Genomic DNA, 23875 nt, shown 5'->3' with positions numbered 1-23875 from the left:
GCATCGAGTCATCACATGGGAAGATAGAGCAGAAGTACCGGGTGCCTTCAGTACAACCACAGCGTTACCCTGCCTCTGCTTTTTCGTTTAGTTTTAAGGCTCTCATCAACTGGTTTTTTTGATAGTGACTCTTAGATATTTAAAAGAAGTTTACTGATAGGATTTTCCTGGGGACTGGCAACAAAATGCTTCATTTGGTTCCTGTATGAAATGAATTTGTTTTATCAAACACTTGTTTGGCTTTGTCTTGTGCTTCGGCCTCGCTGAATGCAGCGATGTGCCAAGGACATGTTCCAGAACCAGGTTTAGCTGGGCTTTGCCCCGAGCCTTGCATCCTGAGGGTAGAGCAGGGCTGTCCCAGGTACCTTTCACCCTACAGGCTCTCCAAATGCAGACTTCTTCTTCTTTGACCAAAAATTGGGGCTTTCTCCAGAAAAGCCCGTCCTGCAGGGCACCCCTGGGGGCACTGGGCATTGCAGCCCCGGGATCCCTGGGTCCCCACACACCCCCAAGATCCTGCACAGCTTCCTCCCCAGGCGGCCTGGGCCCCTGTGCGGCCCAATCACCAGCACCCTGCTCCCCATGGCCACCAGTTCCTGTGAACCCCAATAAACCATGCACCCTGCTCCCTGTGTACCCCAGATTCTCCTGTGCCCCAGCTGCCATCCACCCTGGTCCCTCTGCACCCTGACACACCGTGCACCCTGCTCCCAGCGCAGTGCCCTGTGTGCCATGTAACACCATGAACCCTGGATCCCTGCGCACCCCAAATTCCTGAGCACCCCAGTCCTGGCACACTCTGTTGCACTGCGCACACTGGTTCCTGTGCACCCCGATCCCTGTTCACACCGACACATCGCGCACCCAGCTCCCTGTGCACCACAAAACGCTACGCACCTCAGTTCCTGCATTCCCCAGCCCCGTACACCCTGTATCTCTGCGTGCCCCAATACACCGCACACCTTGGTCCACATGCACCCCGATACACCGCACCCCGTCATTCCCACACACCCCGGTTCCTGTGCAGGGTAAGGAATTGCCTGGATGGCCGCACTCAAAGAGTCGCAGTCAATGGCTCCACGTCCAAGTGGAGACTGGTGACAACTGGCCTTCCTCAGGGGTCGGTACTGGGACCGACGCCGTTTAAGATCTTTGTCGGCGACATGGACAGTGGATGGAGTGCACCCTCAGCAAGCTCGCCAACAACAGCCAGCTGCGTGGTGCGGTCGACACGCTGGAGGGAAGGGATGCCATCCAGAGGGACCTTGACAGGCTGGAGGGATGGGCTCATGCAAACCTCATGGAGTTCAACCAGGCCAAGTGCAAGGTCCTGCACAGGGGTCGGGGCACTGCCAGGCACAAACAGGGCTTGGACAGAGAATGGATTGAGAGCAGCCCTGACGAGAAGACTAGTGGGGCTACGGGTGGATGAGAAGCTCAACATGATCCAGCAAAGAGCACTTGCAGCCCAGAACACCAACCACATCCTGGGCTGCATCCACAGAGAATGGCCTGTGCATCAAGGGAGGTGATTCTGCCCTTCTGTTTCGCTCTCATCAGACCCCACCTGCAGCACTGCATCCAGCTCTGGAGCCCCCAACAGAAGAAGGACATGGACCAGCTGGAAGGAGTCCAGTCCAGAGGAGGCCACCAAGATGGCCTGTTTGCAAAGAGTCAATCCACAGCAGGTGATGTGGACAGTCTCTCAGTTCTCTGCAAAATGTTAAAGGCCATAAGCTACAGGCGGGATTTGACTTCTACCGGAATTACTGCAGGAACACACTCGTCCTGGTTTGGGCTGGGATGGAGCGAATGTTCCTCTCAGTAGTCAATGTGTAGTGGATTTCATATGGGATTTGGCACGTGAAGGACGCTGATAAACACACTGATGTAATGAGCTGTTGCTGAAGAGACCAAGGCCACTGTCCACCTTCCCAGGTTTCACCAATGTGCAGGTGCAGGAAGCTGGGAGGGATATAACCAGAACAGTCAACCCAGAGTGGGCACAGAGAGTCTTCCATGCCATAAACATCACGCTCAGCAGATAAGTGGGGGTTGGCCGGGGCAGCATCTCTCTCTTTCTCCCCGCTTTGCTTGCTGCTCAGTGTCCTTTCCATGATCACTGTGGGATGCTGGGTGGTGAGAAATTGCACATTGTTCATTTTGTATATTTTATTATCCCCGTATTTTGCTATTAGTGTAAGTTTCCTTTGCTGTTCTACTAAACTGTCTTCATCTCAACACATGACTTTTGCTTTCTTCCAGGTTCCCTCCCCCATCTCCCGGTGGGAGAGCAAGCAACCGTGTGGTGGCTAGGTCTAAACCACAACACTTCCTTATATCTAATCTGAACCTACCCTCTTCCAGTTTAAAGCCGGTGATACAGGGTAGCAGTCTCTCCTATCACAGGAAAGAAGAGGCAGCCCCTGTCCTTGCCACACCCACAGATCACGTCTGGCCTGAGCCCACCGTCCCCCTTGTCTCCCATCCTCTCTAAATAAGTGTTGGGCAACTCAGTAGGAAAGGGGAGGAGGGGGAACGGGAGATGACTCGTGCTGGACCGAGCTTTCCTTGTGCTGCGGCTGCCCCACTTGTCCCCTCTGCCCTCTCCGCTCATGCTCTGCATCGCCTGCTGCTCTCTCATGGGGTCCCAGGCGTCTTCTAAATGGCTTTTTCAAGCCCCAGGCATAAGCTTACAAAACTCGTCTTTACCTCTTGAATTGCTCTCCCTTTCGTCACAACATAATCTTTTATCTTGGGCCTTCTAGAGGATCTGTTTCTGAAAAATGACATCCTACAGATGTTGTCAGTTACAACAAGGCATAAGCATTACTTCCTTAACATCTAGGGGAAAAGATAGATTGCTAATTCTGACAGCGTGTGTGAGCTTGGGAGAGAGGGCCTGTGACAGGGGCTGACTGGATTACTGGGGAGAGAACTGTTATTTCTATAAGTAATGGATTATTTCCAGGTTCCTAATCCACAAGACACCTTGGGAATGCCCTGGATAAGGAATGAGTGGGGATTTCAGGATGCAGATCACCATTTGGAGACGTGACTGGTATCATTTTAGCAGCAGAACTCTCATTTTGATCTCTCAAGTTGACACTCTTCTGCCTGTTCAGTCCTTTGGCTGCCATGCGGGGAAGGCCGGAGTGCCCTCAGCTCCTGTTGGTCTGTGGCATTTGGGGAACGTTGGGTGGGATTCATCTCCAGTCACTCCAGGAGACTGGGAAAAAATTGAGAAACAGCCTGCATGTCCCGGATAAACAGCAGAACTCTTGTATATCTGTTGGCCTTGGCAACACGCAGCCTGTTGGACATTACCATGGGTAATCAAGTAATTTAGCTGTAAAGAGAGCTCAGCAAAAACACAGCAACCTGTGTCTCTGCACCACAGCAACGGCGCCCAGGACACCGAGCTGGCCCGACACGCCCTCCGCCATTTCCACACCTTCCAAGGCTGGGCCAACATGGCCGCCCTGCCGCTCGCCCCTTCCCGCCAAAACACGGCTCCCGCCCAGTGGCTGTGGCGCAAGCGCCCCCGCTGTCCCCATGGCAACAGGCCCCGCCTCCCCTTATGATGCACAGGCGCAGGGGCTGGGGCAGTGCTCTGGCAGGCGCAGAGCCTCTGGCATTTGCAGCGCCAAGGGCTCCTGACGCCTGTGTGCGGGGAGCGCTCTGCTCTGCGTCCTCCCCGGCTGGACAAAGGGGTGCCTCTGCCCGCCCTGACGGAACCGTGTGTCCCAGCACGGCCCCTGGCCCTCACCCTGCGCCAGGTACGGGGACTGACAGCCAGTAGAAAGGGACCAGATCTCACTTTTATTGCAGTGCCCTGTCCTTGCTCTGGCTTCCTTTGCTTGGAGAAGGCAGGAGCTTTGCCTCTGGCTTCTCAAGGACGTTAGTTTTCAAAAACGAGGTTGGAATCTGTCTCCGTCCTCTCCTTTGCACCTCACTGGAGAAAACACAAGCTGTTCTTCAGTCATGAGCTGACAGTGCTGACCGGAGAGTCCATCGAAGAAATGTTACCTCTTTTTACTGCTAAAGAATCTGTTTGTTTTTTTTTCTTTTAATACGCTGAACATGGTTCTGGCTCAATCAAAGTCCGTTTACATAGTTTGGTTTGGATTATTGCTTCTTTTCTTTAATCTTGTGCTGACTGAGAGTCTTCCTGTATCCAAGATGACAGATTTTGTCATTTCTCTGTGTTTGTTAGGACGGATAATGACTCCGGAGCAGGGTGCAGTGACTTCCCGCATCAACAGGGCCATCCAGAGGAGGATGGCGGGTGAAGCCTGGGAGGTGGTCTTTGCCTGGAGCCTCATTAACCTGAGTGTTGAAGGCCTGATATTTACCGGAATGTATGTTAATTGTTACATCTGATTCAAACAAGCAAAGAAGCCTCCTTTGTATGTCCCAAAATATTTCCCGGGACAGAACTGCTGCAAGGCAATAACTTCTTGGTTTTCTTTCAGGACTGGAAAATTAATTAGCTGGTATTGTGACACCAAACACTGCCCACTCCGCTATCTCCGTGAGTTGCTGCTTCATTTACATTAATTTTCAGGGTTCTTTTCTTCAGTCGCTTGTCAGTTTTTGGGTATTTTTGAGACAGCCTTTATTGGAATATTGAAAGCAAAACCTTGTTCTACTTGCTGTTATTTCCCTCAAACCTTGGCATTTCCTGCTTTTTAGTGAGAGGTAAGGAGTGTTACCAGCTTTCCTACAGATATCCTGAAAGGGCATGAGAACTTGTGTGATGCGTTAAATCCGTGTCATGTCTGCAGTAAGGCTTTGGCCAGCACTGCACATCTGACTCCTGTGTTGTGCTGTGGCTGTGGATGGCATTCACCATAACTGAAGTTTGTTTTGGATGAGTAGACTCGAACCTGGCTGTATCAAATACCAGTAGAGGGTGAAGCAAGACGGAGAGAAAAATCATGAGATGAGGGGCAGGTGATTTGATGGCAGATGATGTTTGAGAAATGCTGTGAAACTTCATTGCAATAGTTTCTATCCTTTTCAGCGAAATAACCTTCCATTTAAGAAAAAAAAATTCTTTGCTATAAATTAATCTGAACATAGCATGGAAAACTGTCTGCAGGGGTTCTTGCATAAAAAGGTGACAAACTCTTGGACATGTGCCCAAATTGGTTCTTCCTGATAGCACCAAGAATGACCTATTTTTGATGGGCATATGCTTGCTTCTGCAAATAATCTACTTTTGTTATTCCCCATGCTCAAGCTCTGCTAAAAACTTCTCTGCTTCTTGTAGAATTTGCCCTTGGCTGTCTCTTCAGCCTGAAGGCCTTCTTTCTTTTCTGGAGATACTTGATATACACAGCGTCTCCGACGAGCTTGTTCGTGAGTGTTCACCAGGACATCCTGCTGTGGTTGCAGAATGCAGGTGGGTGTAAGAAATATCTCTGACAATCTCTATTTTCTCTTGTTCTTCTTTGTTGTTGTTTCGGGATGGTGTCTTTCTGAATGGCAGGATTCTTTAGTGAAGTGAGTTCTGAATTACCTCGATGACATGAGCTGTAAACTCAGTTACCTGCAGCGTGTTCAAATTGCCACCAGCAAGTGGTAATGTGATGAGTGTTTGTGGGGAGACCTGGCGGGGAAACAAACACACGTGGTGAAAAAGGAGAGGATGATGGCAGATGCTGAAGGACAGTACTGCGTCCAGATCTGGGGCCCGCAACACAAAAAGGACATGGACTTGTTGGAGGGAGTCCAGAGCAGGGCCACCAAGATGGCCTGTTTGCAAAGAGTGAATCCACAGCAGGCGGTGTGGACAGTCTCTCGGTTCTTTGGGAAATGTCGAAGGCCAGAAGCTACAGGTGGGATCTGAAATGCACCAGAATTCCTGTAGCGCTGGAAGCAGGAAATTCTCCTGACGGTTCCTGTCTCTTAGCATAAACTCGTGTTATCCGACTGACGTTGAGGGGAGTGGAGATCTGCTTGTTTCCCAAGGACTGGCTTAGGTTAAACCTCATAGGCCTGGGGAGTCGTGGGAACAGACCTTACCTCCCAGCAGAGCACATGTTCTCCAGAGGGTGCAACATTTTCCCTATCCCCTGGTGTATGGCTAGCGCCAGAGAGCAAGGCCTCATTCTGCCAGTAATGCCACCAAAGAGAGGAAAAATGGTATCCCACTGAGCCCTGGTGTTGAACGGGGGGCATGGGGCCATCCTCTCTGCGAGGGGCGAGTGTTTCTGCCTTCGGAGCAGCCCCTCGGCCACCCATTGTGCAGCCGACCATCTCAGCAAGCCCTGACATGTCGGCCACCTGTGGAGCCACAGCGATGATGGTATCACAAAGCTGACTCTTTTCTGACCATTAAGTCCTTTGGCTGTGATCCGGGGAAGGCCGGAGTGCCCTCGGCTCCTGTTGGTCTCTGGCGTTTGGGCAATGTTGGGTGGGATTCATCTCCTCTCACTCGAGCTGTGTCAAAGCTGGGAATCACACCAAACCAAGACGACTCTTCCTCTGTAACCGACGAAGGGCGATTCAGCCCATCCGCAAATCACTGCTTGAGACTGGAAGGCCGCATCAGGCTTTTCACAGTCCTTCAGTATTACCTCCATTCCACGCTTTTCTTGCTTTCATGCCCTTGCTTAGGAAATGAGTCAAAGTCAAGAGACTTTCAAACCAACCAAAATCATCCCTTAGCGTCCATCTACCAAACCAACTCTCATCCAGTTTACACTTGTTCATAGTTTGGTTTGGATTATTGCTTCTTTTCTTTAATCTTGTGCTGACTGAGAGTCTTCCTGTATCCAAGTTGACAGATTTTGTCATTTCTCTGTCTTTGTTAGCACGGATAATGACTCCAGAACAGGGTCCAGCAACTTCCCACATCAACAGTGCCATCCAGAGGAGGAAGGAGATGGCAGCCCGGAAGCTGCTCTGGGCCTGGAGACTCCTTAAACTGGGTGTTGCATGCATCATATTTACGGAAATGTATGTTAATTGTTACATCTGATTCAAACAAGCAAAGCAGCCTCCTTTGTATGTCCCGAAATATTTCCAGGGACAGAACTGCTGCAGAGCAATAACTTCTTGGTTTTCTTTTCAGAACTGGAAATTTAATAAGCTGGTATTGTAACATCACACACTCGTCACCCTGGTATCTCGGTGAGTCGCTGCAGCATTTACATTAATTTTCAGGGTTCTTCTCTTCAGTCGCTTGTCAGTTTTTGGGTATTTTTGAGACAGCCTTTATTTGAATATTGAAAGCAAAACCGTGTTCTGCTTTCTGTTATTTCCCTCAGACCTTGGCATTTCCTGCTTTTTAGTGAGAGGTAAGGAGCGTTACCAGCTTTCTTAGATATATCCTGAAAGGGCATGAGAACTTGTGTGATGCGTTAAATCTGTGTCATGTCTGCAGTAAGGCTGTGGCCAGCACTGCACATCTGACTCCTGTGTTGTGCTGTGGCTGTGGATGGCATTCACCATAACTGAAGTTTGTTTTGGATGAGTAGACTCGAACCTGGCTGTATCAAATACCAGTAGAGGGTGAAGCAAGAGGGAGAGAAAAATCATCAGTTGAGAGGCAGGTGATTCGACGTCAGATGATGTTTGAGAAATACTGGGAAACTTCATTGCAATATTTCCCATCCTTTTTATCAAAATAACCTTCCACTTAAGAAAAAAAAATTCTTTGCTATAAATTAATCTGAACATAGCAAGGAAAACTCTCTCCAGTGGTTCTTGCATAAAATGGTGAAGAAATCTTAGACATGTGCCCAAATTGGTGCTTCCTGATAGCAGCAATAATGACTTATTTTTGATGGGCATATGCTTGCTTTTGCAAATAATATATTTTTCTCATTCCACATGCTCAAGTTCTGCTGAAAACTTCTCTGCTTCTTGTAGAATTCGCCCTTGGCTGTCTCTTCAGCCTGAATGCTGTGTGTAATTTCTGGAATTACTTCGTATACAGAGTGGCACCACCGAGGTTGGTCCTAACTCCTTGGCAGTGGATCCTGCTGTGGTTGCAGAATGCAGGTGGGTGTAAGAAATATCTCTAACAATCTCTATTTTCACTTGTTCTTCTTTGTTGTTGTTTGGGGATGGTTTCTTTCTGAATGGCAGGATTCTTTAGTGAAGTGAGTTCTGAATTACCTCGATGACATGAGCTGTAAACTCAGTTACTTGCAGCGTGTTCAAATTGCCACCAGCAAGTGGTAATGTGATGAGTGTTTGTGGGGAGACCTGGCGGGGAAACAAACACACGCGGTGAAAAAGGACAGGATGATGGCAGCTGCTGTAGGACAGTACTGCGTCCAGATCTGGAGCCCCCAACACAAAAAGGACATGGACTTAGCACTCTGACATCTGTTGGAGACACAACACGGCAGGGCACAGGCAGGCCAGGAGGTTCCTGGAATGCGTGGATGATAACTTCCTCCTGCAGGCCATAGAGGAGCTGACAAGGAGGGGTGCCATGCTCGACCTTGTGCTCACCAGCAGGGAGGGACTGGTGGGGGATGTGAAACTGAAGGACAGCCTTGGCTGCAGAGACCATGACATGGTGGAGTTCAATATCCACAGGGCAGCAAGGAAACTACATGGCAAGCTCTCAGCCCTAGACTTCAGGAGGGCGGACTTCGGCCTCTTCAGGGACCTGATGGGCCAAGTGCCGTGGGAGGCGGCCCTGGGGGGAAGAGGGGCCCAGCAAAGTTGGCCCACGTTCAAGGATCACCTCCTCCAAGCTCAGCTGAGGTGCATCCCGATGAAGAACAAGTCGGGCAAAAAGGCCAGGAGGCCCGCGTGGATGAGCAAGGAGCTCCTGGACCAACTGAAAGTGAAGAGGAAAGGCTATAGAGGGTGGAAGCGGAGACAGGTAGCCTAGGAGGCCTACAAAGAGGCTGTGCGAGTGACCAGGGATCGGGTGAGGAAGACTAAAGCCCTGACGGAATTGAATCTGGCCAGGGATATAAAAAGCAACAGGAAAAGCTTCTATAGGTATGTAGGGGACAAAAGAAAGTCCAAGGAGAATGTAGGCCCCCTGCGGAAGGAAACCGGTGTCCTGGTTACCCGGGACATGGAGAAGGCTGAGGTAATCAATGACTTTTTTGCCTCAGTCTTCACCGATAAGGGCTCTTGTCTCACCACCCAAGCTGTAGAAGGCGCAAGCAGGGACTGCGAGGATGAAGAACCGCCCACTGTACTCAAAGAGCAGGTTCGGGATCATCTGAGGAACTTGAAGGTGCACAAGTCCATGGGACCTGATGAGATCCATCAGCGGGTCCTGAGGGAACTGGCGGATGAAGTTGCCAAGCCACTGGCCATCATATTTGAGAAATCATGGCAGTCTGGTGAGGTCCCCAATGACTGGAAGAGAGGGAACATAACCCCCATTTTTAAAAAGGGGAACAAGGAGGACCCAGGCAACTACAGGCTGGTCAGCCTCACCTCTGTGCCTGGCAAGGTCATGGAGCAGATTCTCCTGGAAACCATGCTAAGGCACATGGAGAGCAAGGAGGTGGCTGGTGACAGCCAGCATGGCTTCACCAAGGGCAGATCGTGCCTGACCAACTTGGTGGCCTTCTATGATGGGGTGAGAGCATCGGTGGACAAGGGACGAGCAACGGATATCATCTACCTGGACTTGTGCAAAGCTTTTGACACTGTCCCGCACGACATCCTTCTCTCCAAACTAGAAAGGCATGGGTTTGATGGACGGACCACTTGGTGGATAAGGAGTTGGCTGGATGGCCACACTCAGAGAGTGGTGGTCAACAGCTCGATGTCTAAGTGGAGATCGGTCACGAGTGGCGTCCCTCAGGGGTCCGTGTTGGGCACAGCCCTCTTCAACATCTTTGTTGGCGACATGGACAGTGGGATAGAGTGCACCCTCAGCAAGTTCGCCGACGACACCAAGCTGTGTGGTGCCCTTGACACGCTGGAGGGAAGGGATGCCATCCAGAGGGACCTTGACAGGCTGGAGAGGTGGGCCCGTGCCAACCTCATGAAGTTCAACCAGGCCAAGTGCAAGGTCCTGCACATGGGTCGTGGCAATCCAGGCACAAATACAGGCTGGGCGGGGAATGGATGGAGAGCAGCCCTGAGGAGAAGGACTTGGGAGTGCTGGTGGACGAGAAGCTCAACATGAGCCGGCAATGAGCCCTTGCGGCCCAGAAGGCCAACCGCATCCTGGGCTGCATCAAGAGAAGCGTGGCCAGCAGGTCGAGGGAGGTGATTCTCCCCCTCTAAAATGGCCTGGTGAGACCCCACCTGGAGTACTGCTTCCAGTTCTGGAGCCCCCAACACAAGAAGGACATGGACCAGTTGGAGAGGGTCCAGAGGAGGCCACAAAGATGATCAGAGGGCTGGAGCACCTGTCCTATGAGGCCAGGCTGAGAGAGTTGGGGCTGTTCAGCCTGGAGAAGGGGAGGCTCCGGGGAGACCTGATAGCGGTCTTCCAGTACTGAAGGGGGCCTACAGGAAAAATGGGGAGAGACTCTTCAGCAGGGCCTGGTGTGACAGGATGAGGGGAAATGGTTTTAAAATAGAGGGAGGGAGATTTAGATTGGATATTACAAAAAAAATTTTTACAATGTGAGTTGTAGAACACTGGCTTAGGTTGCCCAGAGAGGTCGTAGAAGCCCCATCCCTGGAAACGTTCAAGGCCAGGCTGGATGAGGCTCTGAGCAACCTGATCTAGTCAGGGATGACCTTGCTCCTTGCAGGGGGGTTGGTCTAGATGACCTTTGACGGTCCTTTCCAACTCTAACCATTCTATGATTCTATGATTCTATGACTTGTTGGAGGGAGTCCAGAGCAGGGCCACCAAGATGGCCTGTTTGCAAAGAGTGAATCCACAGCAGGCGGTGTGGACAGTCTCTTGGTTCTTTGGGAAGTGTTGAAGGCCAGAAGCTACAGGTGGGATTTGAAATGCACCAGAATTCCCGTAGCGCTGGAAGCAGGAAATTCTCCTGACGGTTCCTGTCTCTTAGCATAAACTCATGTTATCCGACTGATGTTGAGGGGAGTGGAGATCTGCTTGTTTCCCAAGGACTGGCCGGGGACTGTTCATCCTCCCCGGCTGGACAAAGGGGTGCCTCTGCCCGCCCTGATGGAACGGTGTGTCCCAGCACGGCCCCTGGCCCTCACCCTGCGCCAGGTACTGAGACTGACAGCGAGTAGAAAGGGACCAGATCTCACTTTTATTGCAGTGCCCTGTCCTTGCTCTGGCTTCCTTTGCTTGGAGAAGGCAGGAGCTTTGCCTCTGGCTTCTCAAGGACGTTAGTTTTCAAAAACGAGGTTGGAATCTGTCTCCGTCCTCTCCTTTGCACCTCACTGGAGAAAACACAAGCTGTTCTTCAGTCATGAGCTGACAGTGCTGACCGGAGAGTCCATCGAAGAAATGTTACCTCTTTTTACTGCCAAAAAGAACCTGAATGAAAACAAAAAAAAATGGTGAACATGGTTCTAGCTCAAGGCAAACTCCATTTACATAGTTTGGTTTGGATTATTGCTTCTTTTCTTTAATCTTGTGCTGACTGAGAGTCTTCCTGTATCCAAGTTGACAGATTTTGTCATTTCTCTTTGTTAGGACGGATAATTAGCCCAGAACAGGGTCCAGCGATTTCCTGCATCGACAGGGCCATCCAGAGGAGGAAGGAGATGGCATCCCGGAAGGTGGTCTGGGCCTGGGGAGTCGTCAGCCTGGGTGTTGCAGGCATGATATTTATGGGAATGTATGTTAATTGTTACATCTGATTCAAACAAGCAAAGCATCTTCTTTTGTTTGTCCCAGAATATTTCCTGGGACAGAACTGCTGCAAAGTAATAACTTCTTGGTTTTCTTTTCAGGACTGTATGGATCTCTGCAAGGCAATAACAAAGGCTACGAGCGGGGCTGCACGTGCACAGGAAGGGCAATCTTCAACGATTTCCGTGCTAGGCAGGGATAGGTGCACGTGCGCAGGGGGCATAGCGGGTGTACGGGCTTGTGTAGCGGGCGCACGGGTTTATATAGCGATGTAGTTTACGCAGCAGTAAATGGAGATCTGACTCCACAGCATCCGTGTCTGTGTCTCTCTCCCCGGGATGGGATCCCGGTAGGGTCTTTCGGTCCGTTGTCGCATGGTGAGAAGTGGTGACCCCGACATGATCCGACATGATCAGAAGCCAACATGATCGGACGGATTGGGTTTTTTGGTGCACCAAAGCCAGCACGGCTCGGGGAAATCCAGACCTCATCATGTCGACGGTATCCGTCAAGGAAACAGTGAAGGTTCTGAAGGCACCTGCTATGGACGTAGACGAGAGGGTCTCCTCTAGTGGTACGGAGGATTTCATCCAATGGATGATGCGCAGGGGATTGATCCATCAGCCTTCCGAGGTGATGGACCTGCGGAAGGTAGACGCGGTGGGGGGGGAGCTGTTAGCTTCTGCCGCCGCGGGGAACAAAACCGCCCTGTCCTTTATTCCCAAGTTGGGGGCGGTTAAGAGGTGCCTTGAGAAGGTCTGTGATGTTCGGGGTGTCTGGCAAGTCGTGGCCTCAGTGGTTTGCGGGGATCCAGCGAGTGAAAGGCGACCCGACTCGGATTCCGACGGTCGGGATAGTAGTGACATGTGGAGTGAAAGTGAGGCGGGAGCCAGTTTCGAGGTGGTGCCCGAGGAGCCGCGGGACGCGGAGCAGGGTCCTAGCGCCTTCCCGGTGGGGAAAGGGGATCCAGCTTATAAGCCAGATGCTGCGGCTGATTCATTTTTCGGGGGGGAGCCCGATTTTCCAGTGATGCCTGCCTGGGCGGGGCCTCTACCCTCTGCGCCACCGGCTTACGAGGGCCAGTTTGAGGATGCAAGTATGCCCTCAGTCCGGCCGGAGAGGGTTCCCCTTCCCCCGTCGATGGGATCACGGTCATCGATGGAGGGGGTTGGGAAGACTTAGTACACCGTTTGTTGACAGAGATTCACCGGCTGGCGGTTAATTCGGGGGGGCTGGCCCAGGAGCTGGCGAGGCGGTCGTCCTCATCGGACCTGGTCGAAGGCAGGCCGGGCCCCTCGGGTCCAGACAAGTCCTCGCTGGGCCCTGACCCCGCCGCCCACTGGCGGTTTGTCATTAAGAATTGCACCCTCCAAGGGGTAGCTCATGTGACGCTGAATTCACCGGATGTCCCCCAGGAGGGAGACCTGATGGCCTTCCCGGTGATGAGGGGTCCCAGTGGGGCTAGGTGGGAGCCCATCGACTGGAAGGTTGTTAAGGAAATCCACAACGTGGTAGCCACCTCAGGGTTAAGCAGTCCCGCCTGTGAGGCTTTGTTGCATGTACTTGAGCCCAGTGCCTTCACGCCTTATGACTGGCGTAATCTGTGCAAGGCTATGCTTACGCCCGCACAGCTGGTGGTCTTTGAGAGCAAGTGGGAGAGCTTCGCGGTGGATGCTGCCATTGGCTTCACTATCGCCGCAAATCACCCATGTTTTGGGGTGGGGGCAGACCAGTTGCGCGGCGTTGGGGCTCACATTGACTCCCGCCGCCAGTGTACCTGGGACCCTGCCATTCTTCAGCAGGCTAGTCTTCTGGCCCGGAAAGCTTTAAAGGTGGCCACTCGTATGGACACGAGGAGCCCGCCGTACACGCAGATTAAACAAAAGGCAAATGAACCCTATTTGGAATTCTTAGATCGCCTTAACAAGAGCTTTGACGTCTCTGGTCTACCCAGCGCCGCTAGAGACCCTTTGGGGAAGGACCTGGCCTTCTTGAACGCCAATGAAATCTGTAAAAAGGCGATTCAGGGGTTGCCGGCAGGCTCAGGGTTGGGTCAAATGATTGAGGCGTGTGTGAAGGCTGAGAGGGCGAGGGACGCAGAGCCATTAGCATTTGCAGTCGCCTCAGCAGTGAAGCAAGTGCTTGGCCCGACGGGCGGGGGCTCGGAGCAAGGACGATGCTTCCAGTGTGGAGGTATTGGCCGTGTAAAGAGGGACTGTCCTTCCGGAAAGCCGGTGAGGGGTGATCTGCCCCTTGCCATGGCCATGTGGGATCTAAGTTCGAGACCGCGTACGAGCGTGACACTTTCCCAGGGCTGGGATGAAATTCACGTCATCTGCCATATCAATTCAAGCGTGGATGTTTCTGTGTTTAGTAGAGAGATCTGGCCCCCTGGGTGGAGGGCAGTTACCTGCCCGCTGGGCATCTCCAGTGTGGGGGGTCATAGCAGCGCCCAATGCAGCGTGGATCTAGTAACGATTAAGGTTGAAGGGGAAGCGCAGATAAGACCTTATGTGCTTGCCGGACTCCCTCTCAGCCTGCTAGGCAGAGACGCTTTGGCGCAGCTGCAGGCCCAGATCCTCATAGGGCCAGAGTTTTGACAGGGGACACTGAGGGTATTGGCCTGGTGAAGCTTTCCTGGAAGTCTGACCGGCCTTTGTGGGTCAGTCAGTGGCCCCTATTGCAGGAAAAACTGGCCCATCTTATCACAGAGTACGCACCATTTGGCCGTCTTAAGTACATTCATGTTGCGGTCGACACTTTCTCCCGAGATCTCTTCGCTTGTCCATTCACAAGGTCCACGGCGCAGAAATCCATCCTGCACCTGAACCGGGCTTTGCCTGTCTAGGGATACCTAGAGAAATAAAGACTGACAACGGGCCTAATTACCGGTCCCAGGCGTTTCGCCACTTCCTGCAGATGTGGGGAGTCCGCCACTCCTTTGGCATTCCTCTTAACAGCACCGGGCAAGCGATCATTGAATGGGCGCACGGCACTCTGAAAACGCAAATTACGCGCCTAAGAGAGGGGGGAGAGAGGGGTTCGCCAGAAGTCCTAGTCGATAAAGTACTAGTGGTACTGAATCAGATGTCATTTGCTGACCTTCAATCTGTTACTCCTATTCAAAATCATTTTTCTACGCAACAACTGCTATTTGGGGGCAAGGCGCTTCCGAAGGTTCGCTACTGCCTGCCGAAAAATCCGCGATGGGAAGGTCCTGCCCACCTTCTGACGTGGGGGGGAGGGTATGCTTGTATCTCCACAGATGCAGGAACCCACTGGATCCCAGCTCGATCGGTGCAGCCATGGCTGGAGGAGCAACAACGGAATCGGGGAACGCGATGTTCTCATATCTCGCCTGATCGGGACGATCCTGCTTGTGAGTCTCCCAGAACCGGCGATGACGACTAATTTCTGGGAGAGGTTTACAAATTACACCAATTCCACTCAACATCAGGATCCTAAAGGACTGGGGGTGGTTCTCCGGGTTGTTCGGTTTGCCCCAGTGGCTGGGAAATATCGTGTTTACGGGTTTCACTATCATAGTTGTTACTTTAATAGCACTCTGTTTGTTTCCGCTATTGTTATGGTTTATAGACGACATTGTTGATGGAGACGCTAGGCGAATATTTACAGTCAACTTCGCTATGACAGCATTCACTCAGGAGTACCAGCCCCTTCAGCAGCAGGATGAAAGTTATAGAGAGCAAAGAGAGGGGGGAGATATGGGTCTCTGCAAGGCAGTAACAAAGGCTACGAGCGGGGCTGCACGTGCACAGGAAGGGTGGTCCGCAACGATTTGCGTGCTAGGCAGGGATAGGTGCACGGGCGCAGGGGGCGTAGCGGGTGTACGGGCTTGTGTCGCGGGCGCACAGGTTTATATAGCGACGTGACGCAGCAGTAAATGGAGATCTGACTCCACAGCATCCGTGTCTGTGTCTCTCTCCCCGGGATGGGATCCCGGTAGGGTCTTTCGGTCCGTTGTCGCATGGCGACAGGACTGGAAAATTAATAAGCTGGTATTGTGACACCACACAGTGGCCACTCTGGTATCTCCGTGAGTTGCTGCAGCATTTACATTAATTTTCAGGGTTCTTCTCTTCAGTTGCTTGTCAGTTTTGGGGTATTTTTGAAGACAGCCTTTATTTGAATATTGAAAGCAAAACCTTGTTCTACTTGCTGTTATTTCCCTCAGACCTTGGCATTTCCTGCTTTTTAGTGAGAGGTAAGGAGCATTAACAGCTTTCTTAGATATATCCTGAAAGGGCACCAAGAACTTGTGTGATGCGTTAAATCTGTGTCATGTCTGCAGTAAGGCTTTGGCCAGCACTGCACATCTGACTCCTGTGTTGTGCTGTGGCTGTGGATGGCATTCACCATAACTGAAGTTTGTTTTGGATGAGTAGACTCGAACCTGGCTGTATCAAATACCAGTAGAGGGTGAAGCAAGAGGGAGAGAAAAATCATGAGATGAGGGGCAGGTGATTTGATGGCAGATGATGTTTGAGAAATGTTGGGAAACTTCATTGCACTAGTTTCTATCCTTTTTATCAAAATAACCTTCCATTTAAAAAAAAAAAAATTTTTGCTATAAATTGATCTGAACATAGCAAGGAAAACTCTCTCCAGTGGTTCTTGCATAAAATGGTGAAGAAATCTTAGACATGTGCCCAAATTGGTACTTCCTGATAGCACCAAGAATGACCATTTTTGATGGGCATATGCTTGCTTCTGCAAATAATCTACTTTTCTCATTCCCCATGCTCAAGCTCTGCTAAAAACTTCTCTGCTTCTTGTAGAATTCACCCTCGGCTGTCTCTTCAGCCTGAATGCCGTGTGTGATTTCTGGAATTACTTCATATACACAGTGGCACCCACAAGCTTGGTCCTAACTCCTTGCCAGTGGATCCTGCTGGGGTTGCAGAATGCAGGTGTGTGTAAGAAATATCTCTGCAATCTCTTTGCCGGCTCTCTTGCCAGCCAACCACCCCACGACGCACTGGAGCCCCGCCCCGGGGAAAGCAGGGCATCACACGGATACCGTGAAGCCAAGCCTTCAATTTAATGCTGCACAACACAGTGTTAAATACCCGTACACCCGCCAGGCACGCGAACGCAACCGCCCCCTGCGCCCATGGATCTATCCGTGCCCGCCACGCACCTGCCCCCTGAGCCCATGGATCTATCTGTGCCCGCCACGCACGCAACCGTACCTGTCCCCCCCGCCCATGGATCTATCCGTGCCCGCCACGCACCTGCCCTCTGAGCCCATGGATCTATCCGTGCCCGCCACGCACCTGCCCCCTGAGCCCATGGATCTATCCGTGCCCGCCACGCACGCAACCGCACCTGCCCCCTGCACTCAGGGACTCATCCGCGCCTAGCGCGCGAATCACCGCGGACCGCCCCTCCTGCGTACATGCAGCCCTGCTAACGTTACCCCACAATTCCCCCCCTCTCTGCTAAATCATCCTGGTCTAATGGCTGGTACTCTGGGGCGGATGCTGCCATAACAGAGTTGATCATGGATAGTCGCCTAGTGACCCCTCAATCATAGCATGCAAGAAACGTAACAATAACAGAAACAAACAAAGCATTATCAAAGCAACTGCTAGGATCGTCAAACCTATAGACACAATATTTCTTAGCCATCTAGATAAACCGAACAGGTCTGGAAACTACCCCCAGTCCTTTAGGGCTTTGACGTTGAATACTGACTGGGCAGCATGCGCACGCGTCTTCTCCAAGGCTGAGGAGGCGTTCTTGCTGAAGTCCAAACAGCAGTAACCCTGGAGACCTAGGACTCCCTCTAGGTCGCTGCAACCAATGCCAGGCCTCGCAAGGGCATAATCTAATGCCAGCTTCATTTGCGTCAGTCCTTCGTTGTGTGCTGCTAAAGGAGTCGCCAGTTCAGATATGGCGAGGGCTGTGCGGTTGGCATTCCCAAGAGCCCAGCAGGCCACGCGCTATGCAAACCTGAGTAGAGTCGGCGCAGTTCGTGAACCGCTCCCAGAAATTAGTCGTTATCTCTGGTGTTGGAAGACTCACAATCAGGATCAATCCCACTAGGGTGAGCTGGAGAGTGCCGTGCCGCTCGGTCACCCTGCCGATCCTCCAGCCACAGCTGTACCAGCCGGGCTGGGATCCATCAGGTCCCCGCACCTGTGGAGATACAAGCATACCCTCGTCCGCATGTTAGCAGATCAGCGGGACCTTCCCAGCGTGGGTTTTCTGGCAGGCGGTACCAGACCTTTGGGAGTGCCTTGCCCTCAAACAGCGGCTGACGTGAGGAAAAATGGTTTTGGATAGGGGAAACGGATTGGCGGTTAGCGAAGGACATATGATTCAGTACTGTCACGGCCCACTCGAGACTCGTGATGGTTCTTTTAATGCGATCTCGAAGTGCAAAATTACGGCGAACACGCCAAAGGGGTTGGTTTCAATCAAACAGCACAAACTTTACTATTTTGCCCGCAAAGCAGCGTGCGATAGGTGAAAGGGAGTGAAAAGGAAAAGTAAAGATAGGGAAGGGAAAAAAGAAGATAATAGCTACCACCGTGGGTCCAAGGCGTCTCTATGGTCCCAGGTCCAGGCAGTGTCCTGCTGGTCCTCACGATCGATGTCGATGTCGATCCTTGGTGGGGAGAGCTCTTCGGGGGTCTCGTTGTTAGGGGTCGACCTTTTATGCCAAGTGGCAATCCTTGCTCCTCCTTACTTCGGGGATCTCCACCTGTTCTCGGCCCTTAGGATAGAAGTGTGTTTTTTGTACATTATAATTAGCAAAGTTCTGTTAAAGGGCACTTTCTCACCGTTGTTTTTGAGACAGCAGTGTTGATTCATACTCCTCGATAGCAGCTGCACGGTTATCTCTGCCAGTTTTGACAACAGGGATGAGCCATGGCACCTCTGCGCCACTCTGTCTGCCGTTTCAAGGATGATGTACATTTTGTTGTTAGGCCAGAGTCGGCCTTGTCCATAACAGTTCTGTTCTGTTCCCCAGGAGGAAAAAAAAAACAACTGCATCTCAGGCAGGCTGCTCACAGCAACTCATGTCAAGTTGTGAGCCTAACTTTTAGGCCAGATCAAGTCCATAGTCCACCTGGAAGTCCTCGATGACAAGGTTGAGACAATACTGATTTTCTGACCGACCCTTACACATCCTCATTCACAAGATCAGGGGAACCAAACCCATGACTCAAGGAAAAAGACAGCTTTCCAGTCGGGGAGCAGATAACGAACAGAGACCTTGATAACTGAGGGAGGAGACAAGGAAATTGGCAACCAGCGGCAAACTTGGAAGATAAGGAGAGGACCTGATGTTGAGCAAGATGACCCCAGCCCTGAAATTGTCACGAGGACACCACGTGAAGAGGAGCGATGAAGAGGAGTGAGAAGACCCGAATCCCGCGATTTTGAGTCTTCCCAGCCTCTCCTTTAACAGTAACCTCTGATTTTGGGAGCCTTATGGACTGGCACGGGGCTTCAGCACTTCAGCGGGAGACCAGACTCTATAAACCTGCAGACTTTTTTAAGTCCTGGCCTTTGGGGGCGTACCTATGGGGAGGAAAACACATTTGGATTTATTTCAAAGAATGTGTTCGCTATGTGCCACAAAACTTTTTCTATAAGGGGCAGGGAGGGGAAGAATCTGCTGAAAATTCTGAAGGGGGGGTGGGAAGAGCACGCGTTTTGTTGTGTCCATATAGTTTTGTACTGTATTTTTTCCTGCCAGCCTCAGGCGCACACTCACTGATGGGTGTTCTGGTTTTCTTTAGAATCATAGAATCACAGAATGGTTTGCGTTGGAAGGGACCTTCAAAGCCCACCCAGCCCAACCCCCCTGCAAGGAACAGGGACACCCCCAACCAGATCAGGTTGCTCAGAGCCCGGTCCAATCTGGCCTTGAACGTTTCCAGGGATGGGGTACCCATGATGATAACTTTTGGTTTTGCAGGCCCGTAAATTTTGGTTCATCGGGAGTCAATGTACTGTGGATTTTGGGAGACTAACAGCTCCAGTGGGATGATGGTTAAGAGGGAAGATGTTCCTCGATTCAGACAAACTGAGTGGCATCGAGTCATCACATGGGAAGGTACAGGAGAAGTACCGGGTGCCTTCAGTACAACCACAGCGTTACCCTGCCTCTGCTTTTTCATTTATTTTTACAGCTCTCATCAACTTTTTTTTTTGCTAGTGATTCTTAGATATTTAAAATAAGACCACTATCAGGTCTCCCCAGAGCCTCCTCTTCTCCAGGCTGAACAGCCCCAACTCTCTCAGCCTGGCCTCATAAGACAGGTGCTCCAGCACTCTGATCATCTTTGTGGCCTCCTCTGGACCCTCTCCAACTGGTCCATGTCCTTCTTATGCTGGGTGCTCCAGAACTGGACACAGTACTCCAGCTGGGTCTCACCAGGCCATATTAGAGGGGGAGAATCACCTCCCTGGACCTGCTGGCCACACTCCTCTTGATGCAGCCCAGGATGCGGTTGGCCTTCCAGTCCGCAAGGGCTCATTGCCTGCTCACATTGAACTTCTTGTCCACCATCACTCCCAAGTCCTTCTCCTCAGGGCCACGGTGGTAGCTTCTGTAAGAATCTGCTGGAAGGGAGGGAAGATTTCCCTCTGTTCTGTGGACTCGACCGGGCCTAGGGCAGACCCCCTGCTGGCCAAGTCAGTGACGAGCAGTCACGGCAATATTTCAGGTAGAATAAGATACCATAGCAAATGACATCATGAGATGGCATTACGGGGTGGCCTGTTGGGCTTTTGGCCTTCATTCTTGATTTCTTTCAACTAGGTAAATACCAAAAAAAAAAAAGCAAATGTGGGTTTTGGCTGGATTATCATCTCCAAACAGTTTAAGTGCGGGAGCTTTTCAGAAAGCAGAGATCCAGCAACCACCGGGGATCACTATAAAATGAGAATTCACAGGAGAATGTCCCTGTTTTGAGACTGGAAGCTTCTCCCCAGGATTCCTACGGACAAGCTCCGGGTCTGCATGCCTTAAGAGGTGACACCGCACGTCAGGGATAACACGACTTGTGTCACGCTCCGATTTCGGGTGGGAGGAAGGCCCCCTTGCGTTCTAGCCGACCTCAGACGAGTCTGGGAGGCTAGGGGCGGCTAGACCAGCCTCACACACACACAGGAGCGTGGTTTTGTTCGTATTTCTCGGGAACAGAATTAAGACTCAAAACGGAGTCAAGCGCCAGGTAACTTTATTAACCCGACAAGAAGTTCGCAAATGCAAGAGAAAGGAGAGAAAGAAAGGAAAGAGGGAAAAGAGTTTCAGTTGCAATAGCTACCACCACGGAGCTGCGGTGTCCCGACAGTCCAGTTGACTCGGTGGGGGAAACGTTCTGTCCGATGTTGGTCATCTCTGTCCTTTTATTGTTCGTCTTATCCACGTCACATATTCCAAAAAGCAGGTTTGCTTGGCCGCACTCCTCACCTGGCAGTGATACGCATGCCCAATACCGTCTCTGGGCCCCTCTGTTTTCCTGGCCTGGGTCTGGGCGCATACGTAGGGGTAAGGCTAAATTTTGCAGAATCAGCTCTGCATTCAGGTTTGTGGGAAAATAGGAGGAAAAAACAGGAAGCTTCCAGTCCTGTGGCTTGACTGGCTTGCAAGATAAGGGAATCATCTTGCAGGAAAACAGGAAGACTCCAGTCCTATGGTTTGACTGATGTACCATTGTTTAGCTGATGGTTTGACGCTTCAACGATGTTGAGACAAACATTCAACACAGTCTCTCACAACTTGTTATTTTAAATTAAATTGTCAGAAGATAAAGCAGAAGCTACTACCTAGCTGATGCAGCTTAAATAGCTACTCAAGCTGTTCTGTAGGATCAGGCCAAGTACCAGGCTGTGGTCAAAGACCAAGCTCACGTTTACTTCCTGCACTGAGCCAGCCTACGTGTAAGCAGTCAATAAATGTGGCTAGTTCCTAAGAAGAAAAATGGAATCCCTGACTGAGACCTGCCAAGGATTTCCTAGCAGCAGGAGAACATCACCAACACTCCCGTACCTTGTGCAGGTTGTAGACATGGCCCTGGTAGATCAGGGGCTCTCTGATCCATTGAAATGAACTGAGGTATCGTTCCTGAGAAAGCTCTGACAGTAACAAGATTTATTCAGGACCTGGGGGTTGAAAGTGTCTGAAAGCGGTATTTCATGCTAGATTCTGGGGCTTCATATGTGTTTCCGGTCTACAAAGTAGAAGCTAACGAAATAATTGTAAAGCTTAGCAAGAAATTCTTGCTTTGCAGCAGTTCTGTCCCAGGAAATATTTTGGGAAATACGAAGGAGGCTGCTTTGCTTGTTTGAATCAGATGTAACAATTAACATGCATTTCCGTAAATATCAGGCCTGCAACACCCAGGTTGACGAGTCCCCAGGCCCAGACCACCTTCCGGGCTGCCATCTCCTTCCTCCTCTGGATGGCCCTGTCGATGAGGGAAGTCGCCTCACCCTGGTCTGGAGTCATTATCCCTGCTAACAAAGACAGAGAAATGGCAAAATCTGTCAACTTGGATACAGGAAGACTCTCAGTCAGCACAAGATTAAAGAAAAGAAGCAATAATCCAAACCAAACTATGTAAACGGACTTTGCCTTGAGCCAGAACCATGTTCAGCGTATTAAAAAAAAAAAACCAACAGGTTCTTTTTGGCAGTAAAAAAAGGTAACATTTCTTCGATGGACTCTCCGGTCAGCACTGTCAGCTCATGACTGAAGAACAGCTTGTGTTTTCTCCAGTGAGGTGCAAAGGAGAGGACGGAGACAGATTCCAACCTCGTTTTTGAAAACTAACGTCCTTGAGAAGCCAGAGGCAAAGCTCCTGCCTTCTCCAAGCAAAGGAAGCCAGAGCAAGGACAGGGCACTGCAATAAAAGTGAGATCTGGTCCCTTTCTACTGGCTGTCAGTCGCAGTACCTGGCGCAGGGTGAGGGCCAGGGGCCGTGCTGGGACACACGGTTCCGTCAGGGCGGGCAGAGGCACCCCTTTGTCCAGCCGGGGAGGACGCAGAGCAGAGCGCTCCCCGCACACAGGCGTCAGGAGCCCTTGGCGCTGCAAATGCCAGAGGCTCTGCGCCTGCCAGAGCACTGCCCCAGCCCCTGCGCCTGTGCATCATAAGGGGAGGCGGGGCCTGTTGCTATGGGGACAGCGGGGGCGCTTGCGCCACAGCCACTGGGCGGGAGCCGTGTTTTGGCGGGAAGGGGCGAGCGGCAGGGCGGCCATGTTGGCCCAGCCTTGGAAGGTGTGGAAATGGCGGAGGGGGTGTCGGGCCAGCTCGGTGTCCTGGGCGCCGTTGCTGTGGTGCAGAGACACAGGTTGCTGTGTTTTTGCTGAGCTCTCTTTACAGCTAAATTACTTGATTACCCATGGTAATGTCCAACAGGCTGCGTGTTGCCAAGTCCAACAGATATAAAAGAGTTCTGCTGTTTATCCGGGACATGCAGGCTGTTTCTCAATTTTTTCCCAGTCTCCTGGAGTGACTGGAGATGAATCCCACCCAACATTCCCCAAACGCCACAGACCAACAGGAGCTGAGGGCACTCCGGCCTTCCCCGCATCGCAGCCAAAGGACTGAACAGGCAGAAAAGTGTCAACTTGAGAGATCAAAATGAGAGTTCTGCTGCTAAAATGATACCAGCCACATCTCCAAATGGTGATCTGCATCCTGAAATCCCCACTCATTCCTTATCCAGGGCATTCCCAAGGTGTCTTGTGGATTAGGAACCTGGAAATAATCCATTACTTATCGAAATAACAGTTCTCTCCCCAGTAATCCAGTCAGCCCCTATCCCAGAGCCGCTCTCCCAAGCTCACACACGCTGTCAGAATTAGCAATCTATCTTTTCCCCTAGATGTTAAGGAAGTAATGCTTATGCCTTGTTGTAACTGACAGCATCTGTAGGATGTCATTTTTCAGAAACAGATCCTCTAGAAGGCCCAAGATAAAAGATTATGTTGTGACGAAAGGGAGAGCAATTCAAGAGGTAAAGACGAGTTTTGTAAGCTTATGCCTGGGGCTTGAAAAAGCCGTTTAGAAGACGCCTGGGACCCCATGAGAGAGCAGCAGGCGATGCAGAGCATGAGCGGAGAGGGCAGAGGGGACAAGTGGGGCAGCCGCAGCGCAAGGAA

General features: G+C 51.3%; 1 long non-coding RNA gene across 2 annotated transcripts; it reads left to right on the top strand.

Annotated features, from left to right (window-relative positions):
• Window positions 1-3639: 3639 nt before the first annotated feature.
• On the top strand, window positions 3640-8014 carry LOC147601951 (uncharacterized). 2 transcript variants are annotated; one of them, XR_015258102.1, is made up of 4 exons: window positions 3640-3779; window positions 6822-6966; window positions 7082-7140; window positions 7882-8014. It is a non-coding gene; the product is annotated as an uncharacterized LOC147601951 (long non-coding RNA). The 2 variants fall into 2 exon arrangements; XR_015258100.1 differs by lacking the exon at window positions 6822-6966 and adding an exon at window positions 4217-4361.
• The last annotated feature ends 15861 nt before the right edge of the window (window positions 8015-23875 follow it).

This window comes from Chlamydotis macqueenii, chromosome 1 (genome assembly GCF_036417535.1).
Source record: "Chlamydotis macqueenii isolate bChlMac1 chromosome 1, bChlMac1.mat, whole genome shotgun sequence".
In the NCBI taxonomy this organism is placed as follows: Eukaryota; Metazoa; Chordata; class Aves; order Otidiformes; family Otididae; genus Chlamydotis; species Chlamydotis macqueenii.
This window is presented reverse-complemented; position numbering and strand designations above follow the sequence as displayed.